Source organism: Ursus americanus, chromosome X (genome assembly GCF_024610735.1).
Source record: "Ursus americanus isolate L20-20 chromosome X, mUrsAme1.1.p, whole genome shotgun sequence".
NCBI lineage: Eukaryota > Metazoa > Chordata > Mammalia > Carnivora > Ursidae > Ursus > Ursus americanus.
In genome coordinates this window covers 45284449-45297922 of record NC_142164.1, presented here as the reverse complement: position 1 = coordinate 45297922, position 13474 = coordinate 45284449, and the positions used below count along the sequence as shown (strand labels likewise).

Sequence of the window (13474 nt, the reverse complement as noted above, 5' to 3'; positions counted from 1 at the left end):
ATTGACCCTTTGAATTTTCTCTTTTGAGAAGTGACTCTTTTAGTTTTTGACCTATATTTCTATTATTTTACTTTTCTATGTTTATAGAGTTGAGTACTCTTTAGAATCTGATACTAATCCTTGACTGGTTACATTTATGGTTTGTCTTATAATCCTCTCAGTAGTGTTTCCTGATAAATAGAAGTTCTTAATTTTCATGTACTCCGATTTATCAGTTTTTTCTTTTGTAATTTATACATATTTGTGTCTTCTTTTAGAAATCTTTTAATACCCAGAGATCATTAAGATATTCTTTTACATTTTCTTCTGAAGGTTTTCTATTTTTGCCTCTCCCATTTGTTTTGACTCCATCTGGAGTTGATGTTTTTAAGTATGGTGTGAGGTAGGGGCCCAATTTACTATTTTTCCATATGGAAAACGAATTGTGCAAGCACCATTTTTGAAAAGTCCACTTTCTTCACTGATCTAAAATGTCAGTTCTATATACAGGTGGGTTTATTCTTGAACCCTTCAGTTTACGCCATGCCTCAGCCCTAATTCCTATGGTTTTATAATAAATCTTGACATTTGATAAGGCAAGTTTCCCCGCCTTGTTCTTTAAGAATGTTTTGGCTACTCTTGACCTTTTGCACTTTTATGTAAATTTTGGATTCAACTTCCCCTTGCGCCTCCTTTGTTACATTTGTTACTCAGTACTTTTTATTTTTTATAGGATTGTAAATTACACCTTTTTCATTTTTAATTGTGGCTATTACATAAATGGGCAACTTATTTTTACATGTTGATTTTTATACCCAGCAATGTTGCCAAACTTACTTATTAATTCTAATATTTTTGTATTTAATGTTTTAGATTTTTATAAACTAAGTTATACTTTTGGTATAATAACAATTTTATTTCTACCTTCCTGATTCTTATATCTTTTCTTTCTTTCTTTCTTTCTTTCTTTCTTTCTTTCTTTCTTTCTTTCTTTCTTTCTTTCTTTCTTTCTTTCTTCTTCTTCTTCTTCTTCTTCTTCTTCTTCTTCTTCTTCTTCTTCTTCTTCTTTTTTTGCTTGCTGCACTCACTGGAACTTCCAATACTATGTTGAGCAACGATAATATTAGTGATCTTCTAATTCTCAGTCTCAAAGGGAATTCTTTCTTTTTTTTTTTTTAAAGATTTTATTTATTTATTTGACAGAGATAGACAGCCAGCGAGAGAAGGAACACAAGCAGGGGGAGTTGGAGAGGAAGAAGCAGGCTCATAGCGGAGGAGCCTGATGTGGGGCTCGATCCTATAACGCCGGGATCACGCCCTGAGCCGAAGGCAGACGCCTAACCGCTGCGCCACCCAGGCGCCCCTCAAAGGGGATTCTTTTAACATTTCACCCTTTTTTTTTGAAATTTTATTTATTTGAGAGAGAGAGAGTGAGGAAGAGCACAACCAGTGGGAAGAGGCAGAGGGAGAGGGAGACACAGACTCCCCCTGAGCAGGGAGCCTGATGTGGGATTCGATCCCAGGATGCTGGGATTATGACCTGAGCCAAAGGCAGATGTTTAACCAGCTGAGACACCCAGGTGCCCCAACATTTCACCCTTAAGCATTATGTTTGGTATAACTTTTTGCAGATACCTGGCTATATGTTCTTATTTTACTTTAGGCACAAAAGTGAATATTTAAAATAAGAAAAGAAATCATAGCACATTTTTAACAGCTTTATTGAGATAAAATTTACATACCATAAAATTTCCTCATTGTAAGGGTACAGTTCAATGCATAGCACATTTTATATTTTAAAAAGCTGAAAAATCTCTTCACTATCACAAAACTCATAAAAACAACACTTTCATTAGCTTTCTAACATGCCTGCAACTTAGAGTCACAATGCTCCGTGAAATTAGTACAGTGGGTGGTAAGGGTATTCCTGGAAGCCATTCCTACACTAAGCTAGCAATCAGTTAACTATATATGAAAGTATCAGTGAACCACACTATATATATTCTCTTAAACCCAAACTAAATATACCACCAACACAACTTCCACTTAGCTCTATCCAGAAATACTCATGGCCACTCCAGTGTGGCTTGACATGAGGGAAAGTATGACAGAGGGGAAGGAGGAGTAGAAAGAGACCATCATCTTAACCATGTGGGATAAAAATATCTTACTTTTGCAAATATTACAAAAGCACTTGACCATGCCCAAGACCACACCTTAAAAGAGAAACTAAAGCCTGCCCTTAGGAGAGTAACCAGGATGTTGTAATGATTTGAAACCATCTTATATTAGGAGGTGTTAAAGGATTTAGGGAATTTGGCCTGGAAAAGAGGTTTGTCCAGAACATGAGCTTATCTACGTTTGGGTATCTTTTTGTGTGGGGGTTTTCTTTCTTTCTTTCCTTTTCTTTCTTTCTTTCTTTCTTTCTTTCTTTCTTTCTTCTTTTTTTTTTTCTTGAGATTTAGTTTGTTTTGTATGTGGTCCCAAGAGGTCAACCTAAGACTGAAGGCTCTAAAGTAGTAATACATTTTTGTTCGATACAAAGCAAAATTTTCTAACACAGGTGTTCAGAGAAGTGAAGAGGTAACAAATTTCCTGTTATTTGAGATGCTTAAGGAAAAAGGAATGACTCCTTGCCAGCTATTTTATAGGGGGGATTTCAGTACCAGATGGATGGTTAATTAAATGTCTTTGAAGTGTGCTCAAATGTTGAGATCCCGTGATTCATAAGAGAATGATTTATAATCTAGATGACAATTTATGTATTATCTAAAGGATTATACATGCCACACTGAATGGAGCCTTGTGTCTGTGGTAAGGGGCCCCTGTTTCCAATATCAGAGTACTAAGAAGTCAGTTGATAAATCGGTGGGCATGGAATCTGGGCAAAGAGAGTCTGATGATCTTAATGGAATATTATTATCAAACTACAGCAGCAGGATCAGTTGGGCCCTTTCAAAATAGGATTATATTAATCCAAATAAAATATTCATGCCCCAAATCTGAGGCTCCTCTTTCTTGGGCAATCCTGGACACACTAAAAAAATTCTTACCATCAACCTCCCCTTTTTTCGTAAATTCTCCAAGAATTGCTTTCCTTCTTTTGGCTGTAGACCTTATAATACCTCCCCTCCCTTCTGTTTTACCAGACTGTCTTAATGTTTGCATTTCCCAGGTTTATAGATTGACAAGTTTGGGGTGGGCTACTTCCTGGAGACCTCTAGGGAGTACTTAAATGCCATCAGTAACTTATCCACAGGTACACTATAGGCTGTAGTCTTTTAGAAAGATTTCCTATAGACAGTTGATTCCACCCATCCTAGGTAGATGTTTGTAAATTGCAAACACAGAGCCCCTCCCTGACTTGCTTGCTCTGTCTTCTTCCTGATCACGCCTCTGTCATTGTCCCAAACTTATGTTTACAACTGTAACTTTTATACACCTTTTCCAGGAATTAATATGTAACAGTAACGGTCAGTACTGAACTACTTAACAGTTGAAAAAATGTGCTTAGGACACCCAGAAAAAAGCTTTCAAGAATCCTTCTAAGACTTTGATTGTTGGGGGGTGCCTGGCTGGCTCAGTTGGAAGAGCACATGACTCTTGATCTCGGGGTTGTGAGCTCAAATTTTGGGTGTAGAGAGGACCTAAAAGAATAAAAATCTTGAAGAAAAGAGAATTTGATTGTTCGTTTTCAAAAAGAAGAATTTAAGCAGTCATGATAAAAAAAACATGGTATTTGTATTTAATATACCGTTTATAACTGTAATTATTATTAATTGTTTTTAATTTGAATCCATAGAGGATGGTTTGGGAAAGACAGCCTTCTCTTTTTTAGAACTTAGAGCCTCTAAAGGTATTAATCTGGCCTTGATCACAGTGTCTAAAAATAAAACATCCCATAATGATAATGTGGTATTGTTTAAAATGCATTATTTTATTATTTATTATTCTTTTAAGTTCTTTTCCCTGTGTTGGATCACAACCAGACCTCACAAAGCGACCTCTATTGAAGTCATGGAGTGATGAAGCTGAATTGAACTCCCAGCTCCCACTCAATATCAGTGTTGCCTTAGAAAAGTCTCACTTTTCTCAGCCTCAGTTTCTTCATCTGTAACTTAGTGTGTAGGCTCCTCACGGCAAAAATCTCCAAGTAGTAGTTTATATTAACAGACAGAAGGTGAGGTGGTTAGGGAAGAGGCAGTGACCTGGTGTGGCATAGTGGCTAGAAACACAGATTTCAGAGCCAGTCTACCAGGATTTGAAGTCTGCCTCAGCTCACTCATCCATAAAATGGGTTGTTGTAAGAATTAAATGAGTTAAAATATGTAAAGCAATTATAACAATGCACTCTTTAGTTGCTTGCTGCTATGATCCCTGAGAAAATATAAGCAGAGGGCCTGAACCCAATGATACTTTCTTTTATCACTGAAAAAGGAAGCAGAAATTATTAATTTGAGGCCAACATTATATAAACTTTGTAAGATTATGGAACGTTTGCCATTCCCTTGTATCTATTAGCTTTATCCCCTGTTTCTCCAGAGTAGTTAGCAGATAAACCTTAAAATTAAATGAGCCTGTACGCTTGGCTTCAGTGGCAGCTAGGATGTGGGGGAGGTAGAGAAACTGTGTCTCATTCTGCATTTAGGCTTAGAGAGACTGCTACCAAAAGGAGAGAAAACAGGGGTATCCCTGTGGCTACAAAGAAGAAGGAACATGGGGAGAAGACTAGTCCTGGAAAGGGGCTTGGGGACTCAATGATGGCAAGGTTCATGTGGTTCCCTGCCCTCCCTACATCCCTCACAGGGCTGTGGTGAGCATCAAATGAGCTTATGACTGCTTTTTTAAAAAATTTATTTTGTTTTATTAACATATAATGTATTATTCGTTTCAGGAGTACGGGTTTGTGATTCATCAGTCTTACACAATTCACAGCGCTCACCATAGCACATACCCTCGCCAATGTCCATCACCCAGCCACCCCGTCCCTCCCACACCCTCCACTCCAGCAACCCTCAGCTTGTTTCCTGAGATTAAGATATGACAGTGCTTTTTAAACTGAGAAGTGTTACAGAGACATCACGTTAAATAGCAGTGAGTGCTTTCATTTTACAACTATTACATTGGAAAGCTGCACTCAAAACTGTGTATTTTTGAAAGATAAACTGAGGCATATTAAAAATATTGACAGTTTATGTGAACAAAGATCAATTCTAATCAGGCAGCACCAAACCAGAAGTGGTTAGGAGCCCTCCCCCAGTAGGAGCAAGGGGAATAACTCCCGTAGAGAAGGTACAGAAGCAAAGAAAGGAAATTATTTGATTGACTATAGCTTAAAGCCTAGTTGGCTGTTTGGGATTGGTTGTCATTAGGTTTCTATTTCTTTTTTTTTTAAGATTTTATTTATTTATTTGACAGAGAAAGAGACAGCCAGCGAGAGAGGGAACACAAGGAGGGGGAGTGGGGGAGGAAGAAGCAGGCTTCCCAGCAGAGGGGGGAGCCCAATGCGGGGCTCAATCCCAGGAACCCAGGATCACGTCCTGAGCCAAAGGCAGACGCTTAAAGACTGAGCCACCCAGGCACCCCTAGGTTTCTATTTCTTTACCTTGAGGCTTTTACAGGCAGAGGTTTTAGTTTGTTTATATAGGCCACCAAAGCATTAGAGCCACCTCAGTCTAATGGCCTCCTTGTTTAATTAAACAGTAGGTAAGACCTGTTCGATTCCATGAACTCAGTTCAGTGTTTCAATATTGTCAGAACAATAGTCAAACTTCCTTTAAGACTGACTGGGCAAGTTCTGCCTCTTCCAGGAAGCCTTCTCTGAACACATCAACAATCACACCACACCCTCTTCTAATTTTCATAGGAGTTCCTCTTGTCTTCTTAGGGCTCCTGCAGTCTGTGAAACCTTCTACTGTTATTTACCTTTGTCTGAATAAATCCTGTCTCATCCAGACGGCCCCCTATGGCAGAGCAGAAAGCTTTCTTTTTTTTTATGTTTTTTTATTATATTATGTTAGTCACCATACAGTACATCCCTGGTTTCTGATGTAAAGTTCGATGATTCATTAGTTGCTTATAACACCCAGTGCACCATGCAATACGTGCCCTCCTTACTACCCATCACCAGCCTATCCCATTCCCCCACCCCCCCCGAAGCCCTCAGTTTGTTTCTCAGAGTCCATAGTCTCTCATGCTTCATTCCCCCTTCTGATTACCCCCCTTTCTTTATCCCTTTCTTCCCCTACCGATCTTCCTAGTTCTTATGTTCCATAGATGAGAGAAATCATATGATAATTGTCTTTCTCTGCTTGACTTATTTCACTTAGCATTATCTCCTCCAGTGCCATCCATGTTGCAGCAAATGTTGAGAACTCGTTCTTTCTGATAGCTGAGTAATATTCCATTGTATATATGGACCACAACTTCTGCCCATTTCTTGACTTGATTATTTGTTTTTTGGGTGTTGAGTTTGAGAAATTCTTTATAGATCTTGGATACCAGCCCTTTGTCTGTAATGTCATTTGCAATGATCTTTTCCCATTCTATGGGTTGCCTCTTAGTTTTGTTGACTGCTTCCTTTGCTGTGCAAAAGCTTTTTATCTTGATGAAGTCCCAAAAGTTCATTTTTGCTTTTGTTTCCCTTGCCTTTAGAGACATGTCTTGAAAGAAACTGCTGTGGCCAATGTTGAAGAGGTTACTGCCTATGTTCTCCTCTAAGATTTGAATGGATTCTTGTCTCACATTGAGGTCTTTCAACCATTTTGAGTTTATCTTTGTGTATTGTGTAAGAGAATGATCCAGTTTCATTCTTCTGCATGTGGCTGTCCAATTTTCCCAACACCATTTATTGAAGAGACTGTCTATTTTCCATTGGATATTCTTTCCTGCTTTGTCGAAGATTAGTTGACCATAGACCACTTTAGAATCAGCTTGTAAATTTTTTTTATTTTAATGTTTTTTTATTATGTTAGTCACCATACAGTACAACCCTGGTTTTTGATGTAAAGTTCGATGATTCATTAGTTGCGTATAACACCCAGTGCACCATGCAATACGTGCCCTCCTTACTACCCATCACCAGTCTATCCCATTCCCCCACCCCCCTCCCCTCTGAAGCCCTCAGTTTGTTTCTCAGAGTCCATAGTCTCTCATGCTTTCTATTCATAGGTGCTCAAGAAATACTTGTCAAGTGATGGCATGGTAGGCAGTATAATGGCCTCCCAAAGATGTCCACATCCTGATCCCTGGAACCTGTGAATATGTCACCTTATATAGCAAAGGGGAATTAAGTTTGCAGGTGGAATTAAGGATGCTGATCAGCTGACCTTAAAACAGGGAGGTTATCCTGGATTATGCAGATGAGCCTGATGTAATCACAAGGACCCTTAAAAGTGGAAGGAGGCAGAATAGGTCAGAATGATATAATATGAGAACATGATCCTCTGTTGCAGGCTTCGAAGAAGGAGGAAAGGGGCCAAGAGCCGAGGAACGTAGGCAGCCTCAAGAAGCTGGAAAAGGAAGGAAATGGGTTCTCCCCTAGAACCTACATAAAGGAATGCAGCCCTGACAATACCTTGATTTTAGCTTAGTGAGACCCACTGCAGATTTCTAACATCCAAAAGGATAAGCCACCAAGCTTGCAGCAATAGGAAACTAATACAGATGGCAAGAAATGACTTTTCTGTGACTGTATTCTGTGGCTCTGAACTTCCTACTCAGCCCAAGAAGATAAAGCCTCAAGTTTTCAGAGCTCAAGGTTGAGAGTCTATAGTTCCTGTTATTAACATAACATGTGCTATGAGGGGAATGAGTTAGAACTATTTTGGTTGCAAGCAAAGCACGATATAAATGACTGGTCTTTCTAATAAGGAAAGGTAACTGCTTTAAAAAAATGTTTTCCTTTGTTGTATTAGAAATATTTAGCTCATTCTGGGGGTAAAGGAACTCTCCCAAAACAGGGTGCAAATATTTGCCCTCCCTTCCAGAGAGCACAAGATGAGACTACCTAAATTTTGAAAACTGAGCTTTTCTTGCTGCCAGGAAAAGGGTTTTTGAGTGTTAAAAATTGAGACTCTGGTTTCAGGCTCTTCACCATGGGTTATATCAGAAAGGAAACCTTGATTTTCTTGGTAAAGAAAACAGAACTGGGGGCCTTCAGGTCAGGTCACAATCCCAGGCCCTGGGATGGAGCCCCACATTGGGTTCCCTGCTGGCAAGGAGTCTGCTTCTCCCTCTCCTCCCAGCTCTTGCTATCTCTGTCGCTATCTCTGTCTCTCTCTCTCAAATAAACAAATAAAATATTTAAAAAAAGAAAAGAAAATAGAACTGGGTTTGGGATAGAGAGGAGGCATCTTGAAACGCAGGGAGGATTTGCAGCGGGGGGAGACAAGGAAGAGAACTGCTGGATACGTTAGGGAAAGTGGTCTGGGTGCTCTGGGGCTCAAGCCTAGAAAGCTGTCCCCCCACCTATAGCTAATCAAGTGCGCTAAGAGCCACCCCAAAAGGCAAAACCTGCACCTAGAACCTGTGCCCATTGGTCTTCCAGTCTGCACATGCACGGGAACATGATTCCATTCTGCCCAATGCTTTACCAGCCGACTACCCTGTGGGAGGGAGCAATGCCTGGACTTCAGTGAGATTTTTTTTAAATTGTGGTAGAATGCACACAACCTAAAATTCTCCATTTTAACCATTTTAAAATGTACAACTTTGTGGCACATGGTATATTCACAACACTATACAGCCATAACCAGTCTCCACCATCGTTTCACAGTGTATACAAGTATCAAATCACCACATGTACACCTGAAACAAATGTTATATGTCAATTATACCTCAAGTGAAAAAAAAGAAAAAAAAGATTTTTCCCTGTCACCAACCACCTATTCCTGGTAGCTATGTCCCCACAGTACCCACAAACACCACTTGTTGGAGCTCCTCCTCCAAGAATCTCTTATGCTCCTACAAATCTGGCTGGATATGCCAAGGATGCAAGCCCCAACCTGCTCTTTGCCCAAGCCATTTCTCAGACTTATATTTGCAGCAAGCAGCCTTGAGAAATGAGGTAACACCTCCCCACAGACAAAAAGTGGGCTTGCTTCTGCTTTGCTATAAATCAGCGAATCCCCCAAGCTGAGTGTTCCTTGGCCACAAAGCAAACCCATTCCATGCATTGCATCTGCCTGGCCCTACCCTAACCTGTTCACACCTCCTCTGTGGGACTTGAGAGGCATGGGGAACCCACACAAACCAACACGAAGCTCATGCTACTTGCTATACCATGGGTGATAAAGTCCAATGTCTCTGATCCAGAGTCTCCGGTCTTTGCCAGCATCCATGACACATGCCGTCTTACTTATTAGCCTGTAAGTAAGGTAAAATCCTGGACCCTTCGGTTCTTTTTTTTTTTTTAAGATTTTTATCTATTTATTTATTTATTTGAGAGAGAGAGTGTGAGCGAGCACAGAGGCAGAGGGAGAGGGAGAGGCAGACCCCACTGAGCAGGGAGCCCGATGCGGAGCTGGATCCTAGGACCCCAGGATCATGACCTGAGCCGAAGGCAGACACTTACCTGACTGAGCCACCCAGGTGCCCCACGGACCATTCCATTCTTGACACCTATAATCCATAGATGTCTATAAGGGTAGTGAGGGTGAGCACGCACATCTGCTCTGGGACGGAATGTGAACCGAGGTAACTTAAACCCTAAGGCTGGGACACAGCATTTTGGTATTTTAAAACGTCTCTTTATGAAGTATTATTATTTAACCATAGAATTCTTGCATATTTTTCTGTATATTTATTCCTAAAAATTTATATTTATAATTGCCTGACAATTTGAATGATGTTTTAGACTTCATCTTTATCTGTCATTTATATAGGATTTAACCAATATATTTATTTTGTATCCAAGAACCTAGCTCAATTTTTTAAAATTCTAATATCTAATCTGGATATCCTTTGGATGTTACAATGTGAAAGTTAATGAAGTTTGTGGCCACCTTATAAAAAATTATTTTGGGGGGGCGCCTGGGTGGCTCAGTCGTTAAGCGTCTGCCTTCAGCTCAGGGCATGGTCCCAGCGTTCTGGGATCGAGCCCCACATCAGGCTCCTACGCTGGGAGCCTGCTTCTTCCTCTCCCGCTCCCCCTGCTTGTGTTCCCTCTCTCGCTGGCTGTCTCTCTCTGTGTCAAATGAATAAATAAAATCTTTAAAAAAAATTATTTTTTGGGGTGCCTAGGTAGCTCAGTTGGTCAAGCCTCCAACTCTTGATTTTGGCTCAGGTCATGAACTCAGGGTCGTGAGATCACACCCGTGTTGGGCTCTGTGCTCAGCAGGGAGTCTGCTTGAGATTCTCTCTCTCTCCCCCTTGCCCTTCCCCCCGCATGCATGCACTTGTATGCTCTCTTGTGCTTTCTTTCCAAAATAAAAAAAAACTTTTTATTTTTATTCTTTATTTTTTTAAGATTTCATTTATTTATTAGAGAAAGAGATGGAGAAAAAGCATGAGCAGGGGCAGGGGAGAAGCAGACTCCCCACTGGACAGGGTGAAGCAGGGCTTGATCCAAGACGCTGAGATCATGACCTGAGCCGAAGGCAGACAGTTAACCGACTGAGCCACTAAATAAAAATTTTTAAAAAATCATTATTACTTAATGCAGGTTAGACAATATTTTTCAAACTATAAGGTCTATAGAGCAAAATATAAGGAAAGAAGTCCTCGGTGATGAAAAGACTGTGATCAACCAAACTATGCTATCCAATTTTGATGGTTTTCATTCATCATAGAAAATTGAATTTTATATTTGGTATTTATTGAATACTTGTCATACACAAGGTATGAGGAAGTCAGAGATGAATGAGACATAGTCTTTTCCTTCAATGAGGTCACAGTGTAGCAGGACGGATGAAAGGAGTGGCTTTAATGTTCTATTTATGTGGAAGCCACTGACTTCATCGTCTACTATTCATTTATCCCTCTAGGCTGCAGTGTTTTTTCCTTCATTATTGCTTATTGTCTCACCCTTGTAATTCAAAGAACAGAAACCAACTCAAAGTACTGCAAGAATAAAGAGGGCCTATTTTCAGGTGTATTTTCTCTGTTATTTCTACGGATTACTTTCCCTCTCACCTCTACACTGTCTCTGTTCTCTCACCAGTGTTCCTGAGAATAGAATTTGATTGGCTGAGCCTTTCTTATGCTACAGGCCAGATGTGTGTGGTCGCCGGCCATTCTATTGGATGGGATTGTCTATCCTTCGGTTATGTTATCATCCAATCAGTTAATGTGACTATTAGTGCAGGACATGGCCACTGAAACAGGAGGAGGATATGAAAAGACTAGAGTATAAGTATGGCATAAGTAGAGCAAACAATCATTTACATCTCTAGTATGCAAATTTATCTCTTGAGGAGCCCATTTTTGTTCCTATAAATGGGCATGAGAATAAGCCATATAGAGGCACCTGGGTGGCTCAGTCAGTTAAGTGGCTGCCTTCAGCCCAGGTCATGATCTCAGGCTCCCGAGATCAAGCCCCACATCGGACTTTCTACTGAGTGGGAAGTCTGCTCCTCCCCTGTGCGCGCTCATGCTCTCTCTCACTCTCTCTCTCTCAAATAAATAAAATCTTTTTAAAAAACTTTTTTAAAAAGAAAGAATAAGCCATATAAAATACTTTGTGCTGTGAGTTGAAGGCCTAAATCAACAGTTTTAAATAGTTTTAATTCTACCAAAATGAAGAAATTAAAGAAAAATTATTGGGTGAAATACTGGGCAAACAGTATCAGGATTCTTGTTTGCCCCTCACTGTTAAACAAAACACTTTAATGTACAGCTTTCATGTATGATATGAAGTCTGTAATTTCTTGAAATTCTCACCTGGCTCTTGTAAAGTGTTCAGTCTACACTTTCGGTCTTCATTATCAGAAAAGATACCTAGTTCTTCATCGGTCCACTGGGAAGGATCTGGATATGGAAAGTGACCCAGCACAGCATCCAAGTCATGCCAAAAATGCCAGGGAATCCAAAACCTGCTGGGGTCTGCTGGGACCTGTTCAGCTGGAGAAACTGGGTATACCACAGCTCGATATGCGCACCACCCCCAGCGTGATGGAGTCCACCACCTCCAACTGCTGGGGAGCCGCCTCTCAAGAAATGGCCTCCAACGTGAATGAAAGATGCCAGCAGCATCAGAGCTGACATGTCAGCCCACGTCCCCACCACAGTCCCCAGACTGCCAATATCAGGATTCTTTAAGCTTCGGTAAATACCAAGCAACGTACTATCATGTCTAGATCTCTTACTTCACTTCCTTTGGAATTTCAACTCCTTTGTACATAACCATGAAATAGCTGGTCATTTGACAGTTACGTGGTTCCACTTCTAAAATAAGACAATGCTGTTTTTAATGAGACCAGCGCAGGTGAGAGGTAGAACAGAAAGTATAAGTAGGTCAGGTAGGCAGTCTCCTATAGTGTATAATATTTTGAGAAATTCAAAATTATATTGCTCCTCCCCACCCCACTAAAAAAATATCATTTTCATTAGTCTGTTATAGGGCAAGACATTCTTACCATTGATTAAACTCCATTGTTACCTTGTGCTGGTGGAGGAGGGGGTGGGGGTGGTCTTCTGCTCAAGAGAGAGAGAAAAAAGTAACTATCAATCCACTATCACCTGCTATTCATTATATTTTCACAGGGCATTGTCCAGAGAGAAAGGGCGTAAGATAGGTAAATTTGAAGGCAAGGTAAAATGAGAAAGATCTGTAACTGGGGCTTCTGGCAAACAATGAGGGTAGTTAAAATGGGGTACTATAGCAGAGAGCTTTAGAAGACGGGTGCCTTGGGTGTTTGGAAGTGGGCTGAGGCATAAGTGAGTGCCAAACAGGGGAAGCTTGAAGACCCACTTGATCTACTTTATAATGCCCTCTCCAGACCTACTGAATCAAAATTTTCATTTTAACAGGATCACCGGGTGGTTCATGTGCATATTAAATTTGAGAAGTATTGCTTTAAGGGATCTGCAACCCACAAGGGCTCAAACAACCATTGACTTAAGCAGTTTTGGAAAAAGATTAAATGGAAAAAATCTGGGAATTGATCTCACAAAATGGTTTAATTGAATTCCTTCTCCGTTTATTTGACAAAATTTGTCTTTTAAGAAATAGTTTAGAAACTAAACCTCCTTCCCCTCTTGCTTGAATCTTCCCAGATCACAAACTACAAACAATCCCCTTTTTTATTACAGGAAAACTATAAGTTTAGGTGAATAAACTTCAAAGATTCCGGTTAGAGTCCTCTTATGACCGTTAAGGAAATATGAAAACAAACAATAGTCAAAAGTCCCCTAGAGACTTTGATTAAATATCACTTTATCTTAGCACCTGTCATAACTCATACAGCCCAGAGCAGGGAGGCAGGTGGAAGGTCATTATTTTCAACCTGCACAGGTCAGAACTCAAAATATACAATTCTTTTTTAAAAGCTTTGAA

At 40.1% G+C, this 13474-nt stretch overlaps 1 pseudogene; it reads right to left on the bottom strand.

Annotated features, from left to right (window-relative positions):
* Nucleotides 1-11259: 11259 nt before the first annotated feature.
* Nucleotides 11260-12183, bottom strand: LOC148106905 (NADH dehydrogenase [ubiquinone] 1 beta subcomplex subunit 2, mitochondrial pseudogene; annotated as a pseudogene).
* Nucleotides 12184-13474: the final 1291 nt, after the last annotated feature.